General features: G+C 38.6%; 1 long non-coding RNA gene across 1 annotated transcript in view; it reads right to left on the bottom strand.

Annotated features, from left to right (window-relative positions):
* The window catches only part of LOC134733177 (uncharacterized), a 594472-nt gene that overhangs the window by 432950 nt on the left and 137406 nt on the right, over positions 1–24116 (bottom strand). The gene's annotated exons all lie outside the window — the stretch shown is intronic.

Raw genomic sequence — 24116 nt, 5'->3', positions numbered from 1 at the left:
TAATTTTTCAGTCTATATTCATAACTCTAAAAGCAGCAATCTCACAACTTCCAAGGTAGTTCATTATCTTCATTGCCATGCCACACAACTAATATTATAGAAGATTATTCTGTATATTAAACCAAATCCTACTTATAATTTTTTATACAACCTAATAGATTTCTTAGGAATTAGAAGGTTGTAATCAATGTAGATTATAACATTTTATTTGAAATGGTTACTATATTATGAATTGTGACTACCCTATTTAATTTTTTTGCAGAAATTGAACTTGAAAACATATTTACAGCCTAGATGTTGGGGTTGGACCTTCTGTAAACTCTAAAGGCAGTTTATAAATTAAATGCATGAGTGATGTGACTCTGTTATATTTATGCTCAGGAATTAAATAGCAAAATCTAGGTATGACTCTCTATGTAAGACGGGTTATTTTTCTTTTATTTTTGAATACATCTTCTTTATTACTTTACAAATTTAATGTTCTTTCTCTGTCTTTCATCCTACTTCTTTCCTTTCTTCTTTCCATTCTTCCTTCTTCCTTCTTCTTTCTTTTCTTTTTTCTATGTTTGACCAAACTAATAAGAACCAGAAATTTTGCCTCTGATTTACTCTACATTCTGAATCAATAAATGTATGGATCAATTACATGAATCTCACGAAAATTCTGAACATCAGCTTTATAGCTAGAGTCCTTTCCATTTTTGCTCTTTTTACTTTTGTCCCAAGATAGTTTCTCTTTTTACCCAAATATGGTAGTTTAGCAACTCATATAAAAAGCTTTTATTTGAAGATCACCAATTTATTCTGAATTCCCAGTAAGAACAGATCCCCAGTTACTCTAGACATCCCTAATGGAAAGTCATTTGCTAGGAGGCCTTTAGAGCTGAACATTCCCAGAATGTTAAGACTTATATTTCTTGGACACTGGGCACTTCCCACTTTCAGTTCCAGAATTAACTTTTATAACTGGGTTAGTTTATTGCTTGACCACCTAACTCAAACAAGTACTAATTTTTTGAGGTACTAAATGTTGTATTTGATCTTTGTGATGTAAATCATGAATTTACAGTTGATAAAGCTATTTGAAATATGTGGCGACTCAATTCATCTCAAATCATTTGAATATTTTTAATTCTTAGTAAATTTCAAAAGTTAACGACTAACCATCATGTATCTCCTGCAATATGATTATTACATCTTTTTGGATGAAAAGGAAATGACTAAATATGTGAGATTTCTTACAGAAAACAAAAATCTCTTATTATAAACTTGTTGACTTTTATTTTTTTTAAAGTATTTTCTACATAAAACTCCAGGCAAAAATGTTGACATTGGTGCCAATTTGATAATGTTTAATCTGTGTCTTTTTTGACAGTATTTCACTGATGTATTTATATAAAGTATCTGCTATAACCTTGTATAGTACATTGCATGATAATCAGATTTGAACCTTCCTTCTGGGGACAGTGTCTCTCAAGACGTTTTATGCACCGTGTCAACAAGCTAAGGCACTGACATTTCATATTTATCCTGAAGAGTGATACTTCCAATTCTGCTCATTCTTCCACTTGAGAATTTATTATAGCACACATGGAACATTTGATTGTCATCAAACATCTTGCAAAATAATTGATGTGAAAGTTACAGAAAAGGACACGGAAAAAGATGGATCGATGTGACTGATAAAGAAGGACTATGACAATAACATCTGTCAAAATTCCCAAGATTTTCTTTAATAAAGAAATTGCAGCTGGTTAAATATGTGTTTAGAGCTCATTTTAACACTCTTGCAAAAAGAAATAGTCTTAAAATAAAGACAAGATATTGTTAAAATTCTAAGCCCAGAATCCAATCCTAAGGCATGTTGATCCATTAGTAGCTTAAATTATATAATACTCTTTTTAGCTGCAAATGCTACAAATAGTGGACACTTAATATCCCTCAGGAAGATGGGCCTCAGAAGTAAAATGGTATATTTACATCCAAATACCAGGACCAAGGTAGGTCACTATTCAAGAATATTCCTGAGCAGAAAGATGTAGGTATAGGAATACCTGTCAACTTTTAAGTTTTTAATTGTATATAAGGTCTTCTTTATGATTTATCAAATCTATCAAAGATTAAGTGGCTCTCCCATCTGAAATGCAATTTAAAACTGCTGAAAATCTTTCCATTTTGACAAATAAGCACAGGCATTCTTAAGATCAAAAATGAATCATTCATAATAATAGCAATGTTTTTTTTACAGGTTTTATAAAAAAAGTTTTGTAACTTTTATTATAAAATTGATTCTTTAGCATTTGTTATTAGCAAAAGTTAGGCAGAATTATATGAGAATTCCATATATTCATAAGCCAGATCATAAATTATCAACTCCTGGCCAATCTTGCTTTATCACTAGCCCATTTTCCAACTGCTACATTGACAATGGCCTCTCACTCTGCCAATTTGATTACTTTGAAGTAAGTCCCTTCAGGTGGTCTTTTACTTTTGATTCCTTGGTGGTGGTGGTTTTATATGTTTTTGCTTTTGATTTTTTGGTAAAGGACATGTCGTTATCCTTTAACAAAGGGCATCACATAAATAAGTCTGATCTCCATGGATTGTTAAAACGTGTGTTTCTTAGGTGTGGAAATGAAGAAAAGAACAGCCTTACAGTTGTCCCACAATAGTTTAGCACCTGTCCTGGATTAAGGCACAGACCACAAATCTACAACCATTTGATCTTCAACAAACGTGACAAAAACAAGCAATGGGGAAAGGATTCCCTATTTAATAAGTGGTGCTGGGAAAGCTGGCTAGCCATATGCATAAAATTGAAACTGGACCCCTTCCTTATACCTTATACAAAAACTACCTCAAGATGGATTAAAGACTTAAATGTAAAACCCAAAACTATAAAAACCCTATAAGAAAATCTAGGCAATACCATTCGGGACATAGGCACAGGCAAAGATTTAATGACAAAAACATCAAAAGCAATTGCAACAAAAGCAAAAATTAACAAATGAGACCGATTTAAACTAAAGAGCTTCTGTTACGCAAAAGCAACTATCATCAGAGTGAACAGACAACTTATGGAATGGGAGAAAACCTTTGCAATCTATCCATCTGACAAAAGTTTAATATCCAGTATCTACAAAAATGTAAACAAATTTACAAGGAAAAAAATGACATAAAAAATGGGCAAAGGACATGAACAGAAAAGAAGACATATATACAGCCAACAAATATATGAAAAAAAAACCTCAACATCACAGGTCATTAGAGAAATGCAAATCAAATCTATAATGAGATGATATCTCATGGCAGTCAGGATGGCCATTATTAAAAAAGTCAAGCAACAACAGATGCTGGTGAGGCTATGGAGAGGTAGGAATGCTTTTTTGCTGTTGGTACGAATGTAAATTAGTTACACCATTGTGAAAGACAGTGTGGTGATTCCTTAGACCTAGAACCAGAAATACCATTTGACCCACCAATTCCATTACTGGATATATGCCCAAAGGAACACATATTATTCTATGATAAAGATACATACATGTGTATATTCATTGCAGCACTGTTCACAATAGCAAAGATATGGAATCAACTCAAATGCCCATCAATGATAGACAAGATAAAGAAAATGTTGTACATATACACCATTAAATACTGTGCAGCCATAAAAAGGAATATCATGTCCTTTGCACGAATGGAGATGAAAGCCATTATTTTCAGCAAACTAGTGCAGGAACAAAAAAGTCAAACACTGTATGTTCTCACTCCTAAGTGGATGCTGAACAATGAGAACACATGGACACAGGGAGGGGAGCAACACACACTGGGCCTGAAGGGGGAGGGGAGGGAGAAAATCAGGATGAATACCTAATGCATGTGGGGCTTAATACCTAGGTGATGGGTTGATAGGTGCAGCAAACCACCATGGCACACATTTATCTACGTAACAAACCTGCACATCCTGCACATGTATCCTGGAACTTAAAATAAAATAAAAAGTAGTCTTCAAAATAGCCTCCTGCTCAGTGAATAAGTTAATAAACACATGGTGGATGCTAGACATCATCCTCAAACTTGGAGGCCAAATTCTTCAACAAATTAATCAGGAGACTTGAATGCTAGGTATAATGAGAGTCAAAATAGTGCAAGTTTAAAATTTAAGATATTCTTAGAAAAGTGATTAAAAGTCCCTAAAAGCTCTCCACTTAATTATCAGAAAACGAAGGGAAATTACAATTAAGAAGTGAATCATGTTCTATTGGCAGTAATTCTGTAGAGAAACTGGCTCATGCAGCACTTAAGAATTAATGAACCTAGTGGGAATCATAGACTATTGAATTCTAATCTTTGGGTTTGGCTAACCTGCTACTTGATCTCAAGTTAGGGATGGAGCCTACCTGTTCTTCAATCTTCTCTGGAAAAAGAATGATGATGATTTTATATTTACATACACATAAAAATGAATTGTGTTAGTACTCTTGGTAATAATTTGTATTATTCTTTATAAATCACAAAATATATTTATCTTCAGAAATAACACAGAATAAATAAGTCATACTTATTCCCCTTTGTGTCTAAGGTAACTGAGGCTGAGAGATTACATAATTTTCACAACGTCAACAAGCACAATGGTTGCAGAGCCAGTGCCTTGATTTCATATCTTCTGATCCCAGTTCCAGGTTTAGGATAACACGCCACTGCTGTCTCTACTTTGGTGAGAGCAAAGGGTGATTTTTACTTCTACCACTGCCCCCTTCAACCCATTTTTGTTTAGTCCCAGAAGATCAACTTTTTAGGAATTTGAAAGTTTTATTGTGTCCGCCACATGTGCAAGGAAAATCACTCCAATAAAATGAGAAATTCTTCTCTAGAAGGTAAAAATAGAATCCCAGCAGCAGGGCAACTAAAAAGATAAGGAAAAAATAGCCTTTAGGCTAAATGCAGGTTGGTAAGTTAAGGTGGCATCTAACAAACACACTGGGATTTCCTGGGACTTGAGTGTGACTGCTTACTGAAGCATTTAATAGAAGACAGTGCTAGGTTGCTTAGCCCAGATTACAGATAAAAAAGATTTGAAAAGACCATTACATAAGCCTAAATCTTCATTCACCAAAAAAAAAAAAAAAAAAAAAAGAGAAGAAAAGAAAAGAAAAGTCTCCTTAAAATGTATAAAATCCCAGTCTGTAAAGAATGCCCAGTTTCTGGGTAAGGGATAAAGGTTGGGAGTATGCAAAAAGAAAAATGTTAACATACCCATGTTTCCTATTATATTCTGTCTCTCCTTATCTATCCAAGAAAACTCCAGGGTGCTGTGTTCAGCATTTGTATACATAGACAAAACATTCTGTTTATGCAGATAAGATAAAGGACAAGGCACATGAAAGTTTGAGAGACAATGATTACTGAAGAGAAAATGCTGAGCTAAGATTCCTATTCTAGCACAGGTTCTAGGAATTCTTTCTTTACTAACTGTGTGACTTTGAATTATTCAATGTGAATAATAAAACTTGCTTAGTAGTTTAGGTGTATTAGACACTAAAGGGATGGAAAACTATGAATAATCATCATCAGAAAGATGTTATAATTTAATAAGAAAATTAAGGCATGTATACAAATGAGTTTATCACAGATAGGATAAGGTAAGTGCACCATGAGAAGTGCTAACAGGTGGTGGGGCAAGATGGCAGAATAGAAAGCTCCCCCACTTTCCTCCCACTCACTCCGACACCAAGGACACCAAATCAACATCTACACAGAATAAAGACCATCATAAGAATCAAAAACAAGGTGAGGATTCATAGTACCTGGTTTTAACTTCATATCACTGAAAGAAGTGCTGAAGAGATAGAAAAAAAGTCCTGAATCATGGATGCCACCCGTCCTCCATCCAAGGCATTGGCAGCTGTGGAGAGTGCCTCTGGGCACTGAGGGAGGGAGAATGCAGCAATTGTGAGGCATTGAACTCAGTGCTGTCCTGTTAGAACAGAGAGGAAAACTGGCCCAAATTTAGCTGTCACCCACCCATGCCCACAAAGGGAGCATTTAAACTAGCCCTAGCCAGAGGGGAATTACCAATCCTAGTGGTCCAAACTTGAATGCCTTCAAACCTCACCTCCATTGCTACAAGCACTCTGTGTCTCCAAGTAAACTTGAAAGGCAATCTGTCATAGGGATCGCAACTCTTAGGTGAGTCCTGTGAGAAGGCATTTTAAATGGTCTATTTTCAAGGCATGATAAATCTAAGCACTGGGAGCCAGCCTGCAGGTGTAACAAGCCACACGGCTCATTCTCCTAGAACGTCATGACAAATGAACCTAATTTAGAGGAGGGGTCAGCCCATAAAAGGGAAGAAAGTTTAGTTATTGGGAGATCGAAACTTAAGTGGGGAACGGGACTGGGGTGTGACCTTATACAGGGAATAATTAAGCTTAGGCAACGTCTGGGAAGATTGTAACCCCATAATACTCGACCAGTGAAGAACTGGGGGAAGGACTTGCATGTTAGGAGATAAATTACTTGCTGTAGCTGTTCCAGGTGTGCCTGTCTATCAGACACCAGATCTTGCAAGACTGCTATTAAAAGTCTCACTTTCACTGTTCTTTGTGTCTCTGAGTCCATTCTTTGGGTTTGGATGAGTGAACATGTTTCTCAGAAATCTGGTGTCCCATTCAGGATCTCTGTGCCTGCATGGAGTGGGACTCTGGCTGAGAGGGGAGACACATCCCACCCAATTTAGGTGGCCAGCTCTGTCTGGGCATCCCGGCTCCCCACAGAGGCCATAGACAAACCGGAGACTTTTATTCAGGAGGCAATAGAGGCAACAAAGGGAAAGAAGCAGGCACTGTGGGAACCAGGCAACCTCGTGCATGAGCTAAGGTAGGAAAAGTGGACTATAAGTACTTCCTTAATAGTTGGGCATTTTTGGAGGTTGAGTGTGTGTGACTGAGACGTATCCAAGATACGAAGTGAATGTGGAGTCCCAATTCGCAGTTCTGTTCTCCCATGAGGGAAACAGCTGGAGATGTATGAAGTGATTATCAGGGTGTGCAAGAAACCTCCAGTGGGGGGTGGGGGAGTACACAGGGAAAAGCTCAGACACAGAGACTGACTGACAATGGGAAACAGGAATTCTAGGCCTAGGGGACAAAGGGAAGAGGGAGCTAAAGAGAATCCTTCATACATTCCCCTGGATAGTCCTTTGGGGAGAATGTTGCAGGTTTGGAGGGACAACCCTCAAATGAGAGACAAGAAAAAGTAAAAGATGATGAAGTATTGCTGTTTTATCTGGCCCAAACACCCATTCACAAGCCTTCAGTCTTTTGGCCTAATTTTGGCTTAGATGAGGATTGGGTGTACCAAGCTTTAATTATCTATGTGAATGATAAAATCCCATCCTCACCAGAAGATATAGGTTACACTGTCTGCCGGATCAAGGAATTAGACCCCCTGTTCCCCCTCAAAGAAGGAGAAAAAAAGCCTAGTAAAGAGCACTCACCTAGCGAAAAGCCATGGGACCCCCCACCCCATCATGCTCGCTCCCTACCTTCATCTCACAAAATAGGAGACAAGAAGAAAAAGGGGCAACAGGAGGGTTAGAGGAAGAACGAACTGGAGAACAAAAGCTCCTTCAGATCCTCATACAAATTTAAGAAAATAGTTAGAACAGTGTAAGAGGGATATTGAGAACTTCTCTGTCCCTTCCACACCGCTGGCATCTAGCATGCTCCCACTTAGGGCAGTTCCTATGGAACAAGGAGAGATTGGCTTTGTAAATGGTCCTCTTACAAGTACCGAAGTTAGGAATTTCAAAGAGGAAATGAAACCACTCTTAGAAGATCCCCTCAGTTTAGTAAACCAGCTGGACCAATTCCTAGGACCAAATTTTTACACCTGGGCTAAGATAATGTCTATCATAAATATCCTGTTCACAGGAGAAGAAAGGGGAGTGATTAGGAGAGTGGCCATGAGCATATGAGAGAGGCAACACCCTCCAAGGGAAGGAGTCTTGCCAGATGAATAAAAATTTCCAAATGTCAATCCTGAATGGGATAATAATGATCCCAGGGACTGAGCCCAAATGCAGGACCTCAGGGAACTAATAATTAAAGGGATCAAAGAGTCCACTCCTAAGACACAAAATGTCTCAGATGCATTCTAGATTCAACAAGAAAAAGAGGAAACTCCCTCTGCATTCCTGCAGAGGCTCAGAGATCAGATGAGAAAATACTCTGGATTAGATCTAGAGGACCCAGTGGGGCAAGGTCTTTTGAAGGTTAACTTTGTAAGCAAGAGCTGGTCTTGCAGGCCAGGGAGTGCAGCTGCAGGAATGGGGGTGGCTGGAGCTACAGAGCCAGAACAGACAGCTGAGATAAAGGTGGACAGTGTGAGAGAGCTAGCATGAGTAAACCCCTAACAGGAGACCTAATGTCTCTATTACACAAAGGGAGTCATTGGGGACCTCAGGCTATGTGTAATGCAATACTTAGGAATTTATACCCTCACTAAAAAAGTATGTGAAAGTTGTGTAATTTGTCGAAGGATAAACAAAAAGGTGATTACAAAACAGACCACAGGAGGAAGACCTCCTGGACTAAGACCATTTCAAACCATTCAAGTAGTTTTCACAGAAATGCCCAAAGTAGAAGAGACTTTCTCCTTCCAATAGCCACCACTGGAAATGTGGTCAAAAAATATTAAAATAGATTGTACCTGGATTTGGCCAAATGAACTTTTTTTTACTTTTTTTTTTTTTTGAGATGGAGTTTTACTCTTGTTGCCCAGGCTGGAGTGCAATGGCACGATCTCAGCTCACTGCAACCTCTGCCTCCCAGGTTCAAGTGATTATCCTGCCTCAGCCTCCCGAGTAGCTGAGATTACAGGCATGCACCAGCACACTTGGCTAATTTTCTATTTTTTTTGTTTTGTTTTGTTTTAGTAGAGACAGGGTTTCTCCATGTTGGTCAGGCTGGTCTTGAACTCCTGACCTCAGGTGATCTGTCTGCCTCACTGGGATTACAGGCATGAGCCACCATGCTCAGCCCAGAAAATACTCATTCAGACAATAGGAGCCACTTTACCTCAAGGATGTTAAGGGGCATTATGGAAGGTTTACATATTAGATGGGAATATCCCACCCCTTGGCATCCCCCTTTCTCTGGAAAGGTAGAAAGAGTGAATCAAACTCTAAAAAAACATATCTCCAAACTAATCTTAGAAACAAAAATGCCTTGGACCAAATGCCTCCCAATAGCACTCCTTAGGATTAAGACAGCCCTAAGAAAAGACTTGGGATTGTCCCCATATGAGTTATTATATGGGCTCCTGTACTTGGGCAGAGCTACAGATCTCCCTACTATAAACCAAGGATCAATTCTTAAGAAAATATATACTGGCCATATTCCACATCCTGTCATCTCTTAGGTTAAAAGGATTACTGACTCAAATTCAGCCTCTTGAGTTTGCAGTTCACCACTTCTAGCCTGGTGACTTAGTGCTGATTAAGACTTGGAAAGAAGACAAGCTCCACCCAAGCTGGAAAGGTCCCTATCAAGTGCTCCTGACCATTGAGACAGCCATGCAAACAGCTGAACAGGGGTGGACTCACTATACTCAAGTCAAGGGACCGGTAAAAGAGACCCCATAGGAGGGGAAAAGACCAGAGAAAAGTGCACAGGTCATCTGAGGACTCTTAAAGTTAACTCTGAGAAAAATCTAATAAGAAACATGGGCTGGCCCCATTTCTGGAAGTTAATGTGTCGGGGATGGGCTACTATACAAAGAGCAGAAGGTCAAAATGGAAACTGTCAGGGGACTCCTCCCTACCTAACAGGTTGATGATTAACATGACCAAGACAGCAGCACCCCAAACTATAAGATTTGATGCCTGCCATATCTTACCTTGTGGGAATTTAAAAAATCAGAGACAGCTCTTGCAGGCAGATAAATATCTTTGCCCTGAACCAGATACAAGTCACAGTAGAGCATCACCCTGCCCCAGCTGTGATAATGTATGATGGATGAACACCTTTCAGTGCTGGATAATGAACATGGGGTGGGTAACTCTGAGCTGGAGACCCTTGAAGGATAAACTACGCCTGTCTAAGGGCTCCCCGACCCCTCCAAATAACTGCCAGAATTTAGAATGCAATCCTATACTCATCACCATTGACAATCCAGCTGCTCTAGACTAAGAACCAAAAGTAGCATCTCATGTATATGGGTTGGGGCAGACATCACAGGGAAAGACCCCCTAGGGTGATTTGCTCTCAAACTAATCAAGAACTCAACTGCCATTTGCCTGGGATGACTCCAAACCCGCATACTAATAAACATTTTAGTCTTCCAAATAATGACCCTAAAAGGGTAAAAATAATTGAGGTAAAGGATTTAAAGCAAACCTTGGAAATTGAGACAGGGTATGGGGATGTGAATGCCTGTGTTGAATGAGTCAAATTTTGGGTACAAGCCCTCAAAAAGAGTAGCTGCTATGCATGTACTGTGGGGTGACCTCAGGCACAGGTGGTTATGTTTCCCCTAGATACTGATCTAGGATACTGATCCTGAAGGAATGTGTTGCATGTTGGCTCTATAGCAGGACAAAGATGCATGGGAAAATGAGACTTGTAGGAGTCTGTCATTGCTCTTTCCTGCATTGCAGAGGTCAGATCTTAGAGCAATCCCCTCGTTCTCTATAGGGAATATGAACCATTCCTCTTCCCTCTCTAGGCAGTGGGTAGAGTTCAATAAGCCTGTGGGAGAATCTTGACTTGTACCCACATCCTAAACATCACTGGTGAGGCAATGGCAATTACTCAGTGATCCATATACTCCAGGCTGATGACCGGTGGTATTGTGGGAAAAGGAACCTCCATAACTTGTTACCATCCCAATTGGACCAGGACTTGGGCTTAAGTCCAACTGGCCATTCCCTTCATCCTGGTATTCCATAAGATACCTGAAAATACATTTAGCCACCAAAACAGAGAGATTTAACAAATTCTTTTGATCCCAATATATATGTTGACTCTATAGGAGTCCCTAGGGGGGTGCCTAATGAATTTAAGGCCAGATACCAAATAGTTGCTGGGTTTGAGTCAGCACTTTTCTGGTGGTGAACTATTAATAAGAATGTTGATTGGAGTAACTACATCTATCATAATCAACAGAGATTTATCAGTTATACTCAGGAGGTCCTCAAAGACGTGGCTAGCCAATTAGATGCCACCAGCCGAATGGCCTGAGGAAACAGGTTTGTGCTCAATATAATTAACTAGCAATAAAGGGGGCATATATGTTATGCTGGGTGGGAAATTTTGTACTTCTATTCCCAAGAATACTTCCCCAGATGGGACCATCACAAAAGCTTTACAAGGACTGATAACTCTAGCCAACGAACTGGAAGAAAATGCTGGAATTAATAACCCATTTATGGGTTGGCTAGAAGGTTGGTTTGGAAAATGGAAAGGCATGGTATCTTCAATTCTTACATCTCTCATAATTGTGGCCAGAGTCTGAATAGCAGTGGAGTGTTGTATTGTGCCTTGTGTAAAGCAACTATCCAGAGATTAATTGAAACAGCTAGTAATAAACAAATGCCCATGACTTACCAGTAAAATAACCTGCTACTATTAGAAACAAAATTAAACTCATTCTCCTATGAGGAAGAAAGTAATGACTTCTGGAGCAATTCGAGGACCAAAAGGACTTAAGTGAAAATGAGACCAAAGGAAGTAAATAGAAAAGAGGAGGTAATTTGTGAGAAAATATTTCAAATGATCCATTTTCAAGGCATGATAAATCTAAGCACTGGCAGCCAGACTGTGAATGTAACAAACGGCACAGCCCATGCTCCTAGAAAGTCATGATAGGTGAACAGAATGTAGAAGGGGGGTCAGCCCATAAAAGGGAAGAAAGTTTCATTATTGGGAAATCAAAACTTAAGCGGAGAAGGGGACCAGGACATAACCTTATAAGGGGGATAATGAAATTTAGGTTTCATCTGGGAAGATTGTAACCCTACAGTACTTGACACTTGCATACTAGGCGATAAATTGCCTGCCATAGCTGCCCTGGGTGTGCCCGCCTACTGGACACCTGATTTTGCAAGACCACTATTAAAAGTCTCACTTTTGCTGTTCTTCCTGCCTCTGAGTCCATTCTCTGGGTTTGGATAGAGCATGTTTATCACAGTCCTCATGCTGAACTAGGCCCAGAGATAGTGGATTTGGGAGACATGCAACACACTGAGACACCAGCCAAGGGAGTGCTGGCATCGCCCTTCCCCTAACCCCAAGCTGCACAGCTCACAGCTCCAAAAGAGACCCCTTTCTTCCACTTAAGGAGAAGAGAGGGAAGAATGGAGAGGATTTGTCTTGCATCTAGGATACCAGCTCAGCCACAGCAGGATAGGGCACTGGTCAGTCATGCAGCCTCTGTTTCAGGCACTAGCTCCCAAATGACATTTCTAGACACACCCTGGACCAGAAGAGAACTTGCCACCTTGAAAAAAAGGACCTAGTCCTTCCAGCATTTATTGTCTGCAAACTGAAGAGCCCTTGGGCCCTGAATAACCAGTAATGATACCCAAGTACTACACCAAGGGCCTTGGTGAGCCTCTGAGACTTGTTGGCTTCAGATGAGACTCAGCACATTAGAAACCAAATTAAACTCACATAACTGTGGTGGCTATGAGTCAGCCAGGTTGGAGGGGGTCCCTGGAAAATCTTCAACCAGCCTGTGCACTGCAGTCAAGCCACAGAAGTTTGCACCATTTGCCATGGTGAGGAGCCTGGCCTCTCCTCTTCCTGTGTGGAACCTGGGGATTCAAGCTGTGGGTGGGAAGTGCTCCAGCAGGGACTCTGGTCTTGCGAGAGTCCCTGTTTCCACCTTTTTTCCTTTTCACCCAATAAAACCTAGTCCTACTCATCATTCAAATTGTGAGCCTGAATTTTCATGGCCATGGGACAAAGAACCTCATCTTTGTCTGAACTAAGGAAAAGTTCTGCAACAGCTATGGGACAAAACTTCTGCTTGAGAAAAGCAGAGGGGAAAGTAAAGGAAACTTTGTTTTGCACCTTACCAACAGAGCCATAGTGGGGCAGAGCACCAAGTGGGCTCTTGGGGTCTCCAATTCTAGGACTTGACTCTTGAACGGCATTTCTTGACCTGCCCTGGACCAGAGGGAAGCCTACTGTCCTGAAGGATGAGTCCCAAGCCAGGCAACATTAACGACAAGCTGACTTAAGAAACCTTAGGCCTACAGGCAACACTGGTGGTAGTCTGGCAATACTCCTATGGTGGGGTGGCTATCACCAAACCCCAGTTAAAATGGCTTATATCCAAAAGATAGGCAATAACAAATGCTGGCGAGGATATAGGGAAAAGGGAACTCTTGTATACTGTTGATGGGAATGTAAATTAGTACAACTTCTATGGAGAACAGTTTTTTTATGGAGGTTCCTCAAAAAACTTAAAATTGAGCTACCATATGATCCAGCAATCCCATTGCTGAATATATGCCCCAAAGAAAGGAAATCGGCATATCAATGAGTTATCTGCACACCTATGTTTGTTGCAGCACTGTTTACAATAAGATTTGGAAGCAACCTAATTGTCCATCAACAGATGAATGGATAAAGAAAATGTGGGTACATACATACAATGGAGTACTATTCAGCCATAAAAACCAATGAGATGCTGTCATTTGCAACAACACTGATGAAACTGAAGATCATTATGTGAAGTGTAATAAGCCAAGCACAAAAGGCAAACATCACCTGTTCTCACTTATTTGTGGAATCCAAAAATCAAATCAAATGAACTCATAAAGAGCAGAAGGATGGTTACCGGAGGCTAGGAACAGTAATGGGGAGGGGGAGGCTGAGGGAGCAAGGTGGTGATGGTTAATGAGGACAAAAAAAATATTTAGAAAGAATGAATAAGACCTACTATTTGATAGCACAGTAGGGTGACTATAGTCAATAATAATTTAATTGGACAGTATAAAATAATTTAGAGTATAATTGGATTACTTGAAATTCAAAGGATATAGGCTGGAGGCAATGGATACCCCATTCTCGATGATGTGCTTATTTCACATTGTATGCCTGCATCAAAACATTTCATGTACTCCATAAATATAGACAACTTCTTTGTACCCACAACTTTTTCCTTTTTTTTTTTTTTATTATACTTTAAGTTCTAGGTTACATGTGCACAACGTGCAGGTTTGTTACCTAGGTATGTATGTGTCATGTTGGTTTGCTGCACCCATTAACTCGTTATTTACATTAAGTATTTCTCCTAATGCTATCCCTCCCCCAGCCCCCCACCCCATGACAGGCCCTGGTGTGTGATGTTCCCTGCCCTGTGTCCAAGTGTTCTCATTGTTCAATTCCCACCTATGAGTGTGAATATGTGGTATTTGGTTTTCTGGCCTTGTGATAGTTTGCTCAGAATTATGGTTTCCAGCTTCATCCATGTCCTTCAAAGGACATGAACTCATCCTTTTTTATGGCTGCATAGTATTCCATGATGTATATGTGCCACATTTTCTTAACAAGTCTATCATTGATGGACATTTGGGTTGGTTCCAAGTCTTTGCTATTGTGAATAGTGCTGCAATAAACATACGTGTGCATGTGTCTTTATAGTAGCACGATTTATATTCCTTTGGGTATATATCCAGTAATGGGATCGCTGGGTCAAATGGTATTTCTAGTTCTAGATCCTTGAGGAATTGCCACACTGTCTTCTGCAATGGTTGAGCTAGTTTACAGTCCCACGAACAGTGTAAAAGCGTTCCTATTTCTCCACACCTGCTCCAGCATCTGTTGTTTCCTGACTTTTTAATGATTGCCATTCTAACTGGTGTGAGATGGTATCTCGTTGTGGTTTTGATTTGAATTTCTCTGATGACCAGTGATGATAAGCATTTTTTCATGTGTCTGTTCGCTGCATAAATGTCTTCTTTTGAGAAGTGTCTGTTCATATAATTTACCCACTTTTTGATGGAGTTGTTTATTTCTTGTAAATCTGTTTAAGTTTTTTGTAGATTATGGATATTAGCCCTTTGTCAGATGGGTAAATTGCAAAAATTTTCTCCCATTCTGTAGGTGGCCTGTTCACTCTGATGGTACTTTCTTTTGCTGTGCAGAAGCTCTTTAGTTTAATTAGATCCCATTTGTCTATTTTGGCTTTTGTTGCCATTGCTTTTGGTGTTGTAGTTATGAAGTCCTTGCCCATGCCTATGTCCTGAATGGTATTGCCTAGGTTTTCTTCTAGGGTTTTTAGGGTTTTAGGTCTAACATTTAAGTCTTTAATCTATCTTGAATTAATTTTTGTATAAGATGTAAGTAAGGGATCCAGCTTCAGCTTTCTACATACGGCTAGCCAGTTTTCCCAGCACCATTTATTAAATACGGAATCCTTTTCCTATTTCTTGTTTTTGTCAATTTTGTCAAAGATAAGATGGTTGTAGATGTGTGGTGTTATTTCTGAGGCCTCTGTTCTGTTCCATTGGTCTATATCTCTGTTTTGGTACCAGTACCATGCTGCTTTGGTTACTGTAGCCTTGTAGTATAGTTTGAAGTCAGGTAGCATGATGCCTCCAGCTCTGTTCTTTTTGCTTAGGATTCTCTTGGCAATGTGGGCTCTTTTTTGGCTCCATATGAAATTTAGAGTAGTTTTTTTCCTATCCTGTGAAGACAGTCAGTGGTAGCTTGATGGGGATAGCACTGAAATCTATAAATTACTTTGGGCAGTATGGCCATTTTCACGATATTGATTCTTCCTATCCATGAGCATGGAATATTCTTCCATTTGTTTGTGTCCTCTTTCATTTCATTGAGCAGTGGTGTGTAGTTCTTCTTGAAGAGTTCCTTCACATTCCTTGTAAGTTGTATTGCTAGGGATTTTATTCTCTTTGTAGTAATTGTGAATGGGAGTTCACTCATGATTTGCCTCTCTGTCTGTTACTGGTGTATAGGAATGCTTGTAATTTTTGCACATTGATTTTGTATCCTGAGACTTTGCTGAAGTTGCTTATCAGCTTAAGGAGATTTAGGGCTGAGATGATGGGGTTTTCTAAATATACAATCATGTGATCTGCAAACAGGGACAATTTGACTTCCTCTTTTCCTAATTGAATATCCTTTGTTTTTTTATCTTGCCTGATTGACCTGGCCAGAACTTTCAACACTATGTTGAACAGGAGTGGTGAGAGAGGGCATCCCTGTCTTGTGCCAGTTTTCAACAGGAATGCTTCCAGTTTTTGCCCATTCAGTATGATATTGGCTGAGGGTTTGTCATAAATAGCTCTTATTATTTTGAATACACCCATCAATACCTAGTTTATTGAGACTTTTTAGCATGAAGCGCTGTTGAGTTTTGTCGAAGGCTGTTTCTGCATCTATTGAGAAAATCTGTGGTTTTTGTCATTGGTTCTGTTTATATGATGGATTACGTTGATTGATTTGCATATGTTGAAGCAGCCTTGCATCCCAGGGATGAAGCCAACTTGATCGTGGTGGATAAGCTTTTGGATGTGCTGCTGGATTCGGTTTACCAGTATTTTACTGAGGATTGTCACATCGATGTTCATCAGGGATATTGGCCTACAATTCTCTTTTTTTCTTGTATCTCTGCGAGGCTTTGGTATCAGGATGCTGCTGGCCTCATAAAATGGGTTAGGGAGGATTCCCTCTTTTTCTATTGATTGGAATAGTTTCAGAAGGAATGGTACCAGCTCCTCTTTGTAACTCTGGTAGAATTCAGCTGTGAATCCATCTTGTCCTGGACTTTTTTTTGGTTGGTAGGCTAATGATTATTGCCTGAATTTCAGAGCCTGTTATTGGTCTATTCAGAGATTCAGCTTCTTCCTGGTTTAGTCTTGGGAGGGTGTATGTGTCCAGGAATTTACCCATTTCTTCTAGATTTTCTAGTTCATTTGTATAGAGGTGTTTATAGTATTCTCTGATAGTAGTTTGTATTTCTGTGGGATCAGTGGTGATATCCCCTTTATCATTTTTAATTGTGTCTATTTGATTCTTCTCTCTTTTCTTTATTAGTCTTGCTAGTGGTCTATCTATTTTTTGATCTTTTCAAAAAACTAGTACCTGGATTCATTTATTTTTTGAAGGGTTTTTTATGTCTCTATCTACTTCAGCTCTGCTCTGATCTTAGTTATTTCTTGCCTCCTGCTAGCTTTTGAATTTATTTCTTCCTGCTTCTCTAGTTCTTTTAATTGTGATGTTAGGGTGTCAATTTTAGATCTTTCCTGTTTTCTCTTGTAGGCATTTAGTGCTATAAATTTCCTGCTACACACTGCTTTAAATGTGTCCCAGAGATTCTGGTACATTGTGTATTTGTTCTCATTGGTTTTAAGAACATCTTTATTTCTGCCCTAATTTCATTATTTACCCAGTAGTTATTCAGGAGCAGGTTGTTCAATTTCCATGTAGTTGTGTGATTTTGAGTGAGTTTCTTAATCCTGAGTTCTAACTTGATTGCACTGTGGTCTGAGAGACAGTTTGTTTGATTTCTGTTGTTTTATGTTTGCTGAGGAGCCTTTACTTCCAACTATCTAGTCAATTTTGGAATAAGTGTGATGTGGTGCTGACAAGAATGTATATTCTGCTGATTTGGGGTGGACAGTTCTGTAGATGTCTATTAGGTTTGCTTGGTGCAGAGCTGAGTTCAAGGCCTGGATATCCTTGTTAACCTTCTGTCTCGTTGATCTGTCTAATATTGGCAGTGGGGTGTTAAAGTCTCCCATTATTATTGTATGGGAGTCTAAGTCTCTTTGTAGGTCTCTATGGCTTTCCTGGTGGTTTAGTGGCTAGGATGCGGCACTTTCACCACTATACCCACAACTTTTTCTTTCTTTTTTTTTCTTTTCAAGAAAGATTGTATTAGGCAGAAATTTAACCCCATAAACTTCAGCTCCAGTGTTTTACCTATGAATATGTCACATTACAAGGAATTTTACAGATATAATTATGGTTGCTAATTAAATTAGGGATATTATATTGGATTATTCAGGTAAACCTCATATAAACACATGAACTTCTAAAAGCAGAGTTTTCTTAGCTGAGAGTAGAAGGGGAAGTCAGAGAGATGCAACAGAGAGGGAAGTCGAAGAGATTTTAAGTGTGAAGGAGATTCAACTCACCATTGCTTGAGGGGGCTGCTGAAAATCATATATATAGGTGGACTCTGGGAGAAAAGAACAACACCCAGCTGAAAGGCATCAGGAAAATGGAACCTCAGTCCTTAAAACTGCAAAAAAATGCATTCTACTGACAGTAGCTTGGAAACGAATCCTTCCGTAGAGACTAGTGAGGACCACAGCCCTACTGACACTTTGATTTCAGTCCTGTTAAACCTGGAGGTGAAGACTCAGCTGACCCCACCTAGATTCCTAACCGCCAGAACAGGATAAAAAATTTGCATTTATTGAAGCATCTAAGTCTGTAGCGACTCTTGTTAAAGAAAAACTTATGCACATTTAAATTTTAAGGAGTTTATGTGACCTTTCAGAAAATCTGAGTAGCACCAGACTACTCAGGGGATAGCGCTCCACCAGGAGAGGCAACAGGGGAAACTTTTAAAAAGTATTCACAGCAGCAAGAACAAACAATCTTAATTGGTTAGAGTGAAAATCTTCTAGATAGAGATTTATTGGTGGTTTCTGATTGGTGTGGTTTCTAATTTCCATGTACTGTTACTCCGGGCTTTGGCTTGTTCATTTAAGAATTTGAAGTGCTAGAGCCACCCCAGTCTAATTAATGTACTCCCAATTAAGATTTGTTTGTAAGACTTGTTATGGCAGAACAAAAAAAAACTAATACAGGCCTCATGGATATAGACATTGACATATGATTGGGCTTATAAAAGGAGCCGACTAAGAGGAGGGCATTCCAGGCAGAGGGTTGAGTATAGGTCATAGTGCAAAAGCAGAATAATTCAAGTGTGATGCAAAAAAAGCAGAATAATTCAAGTGTGATGCAAAAAAAGCAGAATAATTCAAGTGTGATGCAAAATCAATTCGATTTGCCTCATAAGACTGAGTCTGAGCCTCAGTTAGCTCATCTGTAAGCATGTTGTAAGCTGTATTCTTTAGAGGCCTAGTGAGTCTGTGAAAGTGCCTCAAACTGTGGGTGGACTATTAGCAGAAAGAACATGTTGACTTATCATGGACCACCCCCCCCAACATCTTCACTCTTACATTGCTTTAACAGTTAAGGAATGAAGGTAAAGGTATTATGCCATTTGAAAAAAAAAAAAAGGTTCTGCTGCTTCAAACATTTAAAAATACCTAAACTTGGTTCGGCACGGTGGCTCATGCCTGTAATCCCAGCACTTTGGGAGGCCGAGGCAGGTGGATCACGAGGTCAGGAGTTTGAAACCAGCCTGACCAACATGGTGAAACCCGTCTCTACTAAAAATACAAAAATTAGCCAAGTGTGTTGGTGTGCACTTGTAATCCCAGCTACTCAGGAGGCTGAGGCAGGAGAATCACTGGGACCTGGAAGTCAGAGGTTGCAGTGAGCAGATATCATACCACTGCACTCCGGCGTGGGTGAAAGAGGAAGACTCCATCTCAAACAAACAAACAAAAAAACTAAACTTGGTGTTTCCTTTCAGAACAACAATCTATTATTATTTCTCAAGCATGTTATAAGCATCAAATCAGATAATTGTGAAATGTTGTATTTTCAAATTATTGGTAGTTTTCCTGTGGTGATGTGCATTGAAATAAGTATGACCATGAAATAAGTATGAAATAAGAAAGACTACCAATCAGTATTGGCATTGTCATTAGAGGTAAGCATGCTTTAAAAGAAATATAAGTATTTCAACACGATGGAACATCCCGCTCCTCTTTTGTAACATAGTTCAGGATAGCTGTTCAAGGTCAAAGAGAAGAGGAAATTGTTCTCTATATTCATTCAAAAGCGAGGTTATCTGAAGTTTTCCATCATCATATGTGACTACTAAGTCCTCTCAAGTCATCATTATTGTCATCCTACCCAAAAAAAAAGAAAAAAAAAGGGCGTGAAAGTACACTTGTGGGAGGTTTTATGACCCATGACAGAAAGTGGTACATATGATATCTACTCTAATTTCATTAGAAAGTACTGATATACAAAGCTGTTAAATGTAGTAAAAACAGTTGCTAAATAACTGGCCTCTATGAAAGAATAGGTGAGGGTAAAGATTTTGACAGATGTTAACTGTCTCTGCCTCAGGGTAATGTGCATATAAAAACCTCCAAGATAAGCAAGAAGTACTTCCTTTTTTAATAGCCAAATTAGAGGTAATTAAAAGCAAGCATTTTCTAGTGGAAGTATAACGGAGCTGTTATCTATGGAGCTTTTGGGGAAAGCATGTGTAGAGGTGGAGGGAGGAGACAGGGTATATTGTTGGTACGAAGAAGAAGAAAAGAAAATTACAAGAGAAAAGTGGTACGATTTTTCCTCATATTTTATGAAATCTAAGTGTATTCTGTTTGTAATCAGATTGTGTGATATTTTACAATAACAGAAGTACACAAGTACCCAACTATCCTATGTAAACTTCAGGAGCACAGACAGGTATAGACCTCAAAAGAACAGGAAACACTATACCGAAATGAGGCTCTATAAAACAGGAGAGAATATCAGTATGAGCAGTAGGCAGTGTATATATACTGCAAAGGCAATAGGGCTCAAACAGTAAGACCTGTCAAATTTGCAGCCTTATGAAGGAGGTACAAGACATTGAAAGATAGGGAATTTGATACCAAGGAGCAAAGAGTCTTACTAACGTCATATATAGCTGAGTGAATTATTTTTTAATGTATTCTTACTTTGCAATCAAATTGTACATATAAGTCTGTGCCAAGAGTGTTTTCATTATAGGTTTCATTATAGGCCCCATGCCAGAATAAAGGATACAACCCAGGTCTAGGAAACCTGTGTCTTACACTAAGCAGTAAGAGATTCATTGAAATCAATGAAAAAGTTACCAAAGAGTTAGTAAACAATATCAGGTATATAATAAGTTAATGGTGAGTAAAATGGAAGGGAACATGCAAATTATGTTTTTAAAGAACGTCATCATATAGAGGAGAAATAAAATGTATTATTTTGACTGTCAGGGATAAAGTCAGCAAGGAAAATTAGAAACTTAGGATAGCTAAATATTTTGTTTTAAAACAACTTTCTGTTTATACTTCAAAGGTGGAATGGGAAGCCCTGGGAAAAAACTTGAACTCCTCTCAACTAGAAGATTGCAGGAAAGGTCTAGTTATCAGTTGGAAGAAATGCTGCAGCTAGGAGAGGTGGATGCTAGGTGACAGTTCTACATGGTGCTGAGGCTTAGAAGCCAATACCTCAAAATATGGCGCTTTGATACACTGAACTGAAAAAGAAGCCTCAAAGCCTCTCTGAACTACCCTACTTCCCTCCACCCAGCCCCTCGCTCCTGTCTCTCAATCCTCTGTCTTTCCCGAAGCACAAGAAGAAGTTGTTTTCTGAAGTTCTCTTATCTGCCTAAAGCCTGGACTCAGAACAATTATGTCTGCTAGGGACTTCAGTTTTCATTAACTGAACTAATATCACACAAAGAAAGACTGAAGCCTGTCCACACTCATGGACAGACTTTTGTCACAAACCATCATCAGCTCTTCAGGCCCAAGAGACACTATCCTAGGCCATTGTATCTTTTTTTAAGCCCATTGAATTTCCCTGAAAATCATTTAATACTCGCCCTAAAATCATCCACACTTTCCCATCTTCCTTACCACTATAAAGTAGAATATATAAGCATCTCTATCCCATTAGGATTTTGGGTAATCACTCTGATTTTTTCCCTGTGCATGCTAATAAATTTGTACACCATTTCCCCTGTTAATTTGCCTTTTGTCAGCTGAGTTTTTCAATGATATGATAGAGGGCAAAGAAGTTTTTCCTTGGCCCCTACAATGGCTTTTAGGTTCCTGCCAATGTTAAAATTGTCACTTCATGACAGAAATGCAACAAGACAAAATGCATCCAGACCTTTAAAATAATGCAAATGTGCTGAGTCATATTTCTTTGTGTGCAACAAGTGTTTTTGTTTGTTTTGCTTGATTTTTTCCATGTTTTTGGGAAGTTTGTACAAAAGTGATAAAACTCAAACAAACCTACTTTGCATTAGACACAATAAATTTATTGCTCATTCTTACTTCCTAAAAAGAAAAAAAAGATCTACTTCCTATACAGTATAGATATTCCTATAGGCATTCCTTAGTTCCTAAAACTGCCAAGAAATCAAGATAAGGATATATTTATTAATATACCTACTTCATTGATGGAGGACAGAAGGTGGAAAACTATTGCTTAAGGCTGGACACCAAGGCAGAGGAGGAAGCAGAGAATTACCTCTCTTTTGACTTCTACTTCAGTATTCTGGGCCCTCACTGCAGCTGTCACCTAAGTACGGGTCTTTCATATTGATTACTATTATTGTACACTTGTTACTAAGGGTTCAAAACTACTAGCCTGAAGCTTCAAGATAATCAAAAACAAACAAGCAAAAATAAAGTCACTTTTCACTGTTCAGAAAGAAAAGATTATTAAAGAAAGAAAAAAAGATCGAGACTTGCCAAAAAAATCCTTCATTTATATATCATATGGGTTAAAGATACTATGCTTGCTGGTATCATTCCATAGTACTAAAAAAACTTTTTAAATAAAGTTCTTATTCACATTTATTTCAAAAATCCAGAGATCTTGGTTAGTGTTTTTATTTTTATGCTACCAGATCTGCATATATTAAATTTTCAACTTCAGTTGCTACAAACTTAATTTAGGCCCTAATCTATTCCATGGACTATTGCAACACTCTGTTAAAGAAACTCCTGAAGTCCATCTGTTTAATGTTCAATCCATTAATGCTACTTGGATAAACATTCTAAATTTTAGACTATGTTATGTAACTCTTTGTCCAAGAGATAACTTCCACTGAATACAAGGTAGGTCAGCAAGTTGACACAAAAAGACTTTAAAAAATCTCATTATCCAGTAACTTCTCACATGTATTCTTATACCTTCATAATCTAGTCATATTAGGGTACACTTCATACCAGTTTTAAAGAGTCATATGCTTTCTTGTTTCCAAAAGCCACTTTGACCACCTGCTACAAATTTCATATCTTCTTAACAAATTTCTTTTCTAGGCATCAAGCCCAATTCAAATGTAAAGTCTTCTTATAAGCCTTTCCTAGACTACTAGGTAACCATGAAATCATCTCAATTTCATATATTTCCATTATATCTTAAAATCAATATTATGTAACACCTATTATTTATATTAGAATTACATATATGACTGTCTATGGCTCTTTATCAGTCAAGGTCCCATCAAGACCGTATAAAATATGCCAATTAATTTAACAGAAAAAAATACATAAGTTATTGGATATATAAACATTAGAAGACTGAAATACAAATTAGGAAACATTGAGATGCCAAAGAAATATTTTCTGCAGGAAACAGCTACCATTCCTGGACATGAGGCTAAAAAGAGGGAAGAGATAGGTGTTTTTAATAGTTAGTATTTGAAAGTAGTTCCCTCAGAGCAGGAGCCAGACCTCTTCAGAAGGGAGGCTGACCAGCTTATACTGTTAGAAAAGAAACTTGTGGAGCTAGGATGCAAACTTTGAGGAGCAAGCACTGTTTGGTGCTGGCATTTCTCAGGGAGTACAGTGAGGTTGGTTCTGGGAGTGAAGATAAAAAACAGAAAACTCTTATCAATCCTACAATGAAAGTACTATTATGTTACTAGGAAAATATTTGGTTCATAAAGGTGCTCTCTTATTTGTTGAATGAATTACACAAATCACTAAAGTCTCATTTTACAGATGAGATTCTGAGCTACAAAGGAAAAGTTGTTTAATGTTATTTTACTTAGTGTGCTCTGAGGATTTAGGTTTCATTAAAAAATCGGTTTTTGAATAAAACTCTTGTATCATCAAGATAGTTAACATTTAAATTCAAATGTACATTGATAAAAAGAAAGTAAACTTTCACTTTATGAGTTAATCTTTTGCACCATGATAGCAATGACATTCAAATTGAGTGGCAATTTTATAA

This window comes from Symphalangus syndactylus, chromosome 17, assembly GCF_028878055.3.
Source record: "Symphalangus syndactylus isolate Jambi chromosome 17, NHGRI_mSymSyn1-v2.1_pri, whole genome shotgun sequence".
NCBI classification, from domain to species: domain Eukaryota; kingdom Metazoa; phylum Chordata; class Mammalia; order Primates; family Hylobatidae; genus Symphalangus; species Symphalangus syndactylus.
Note: the sequence above shows the minus strand (reverse complement) of the source record. Positions and strands in the feature narration are given on the sequence as shown.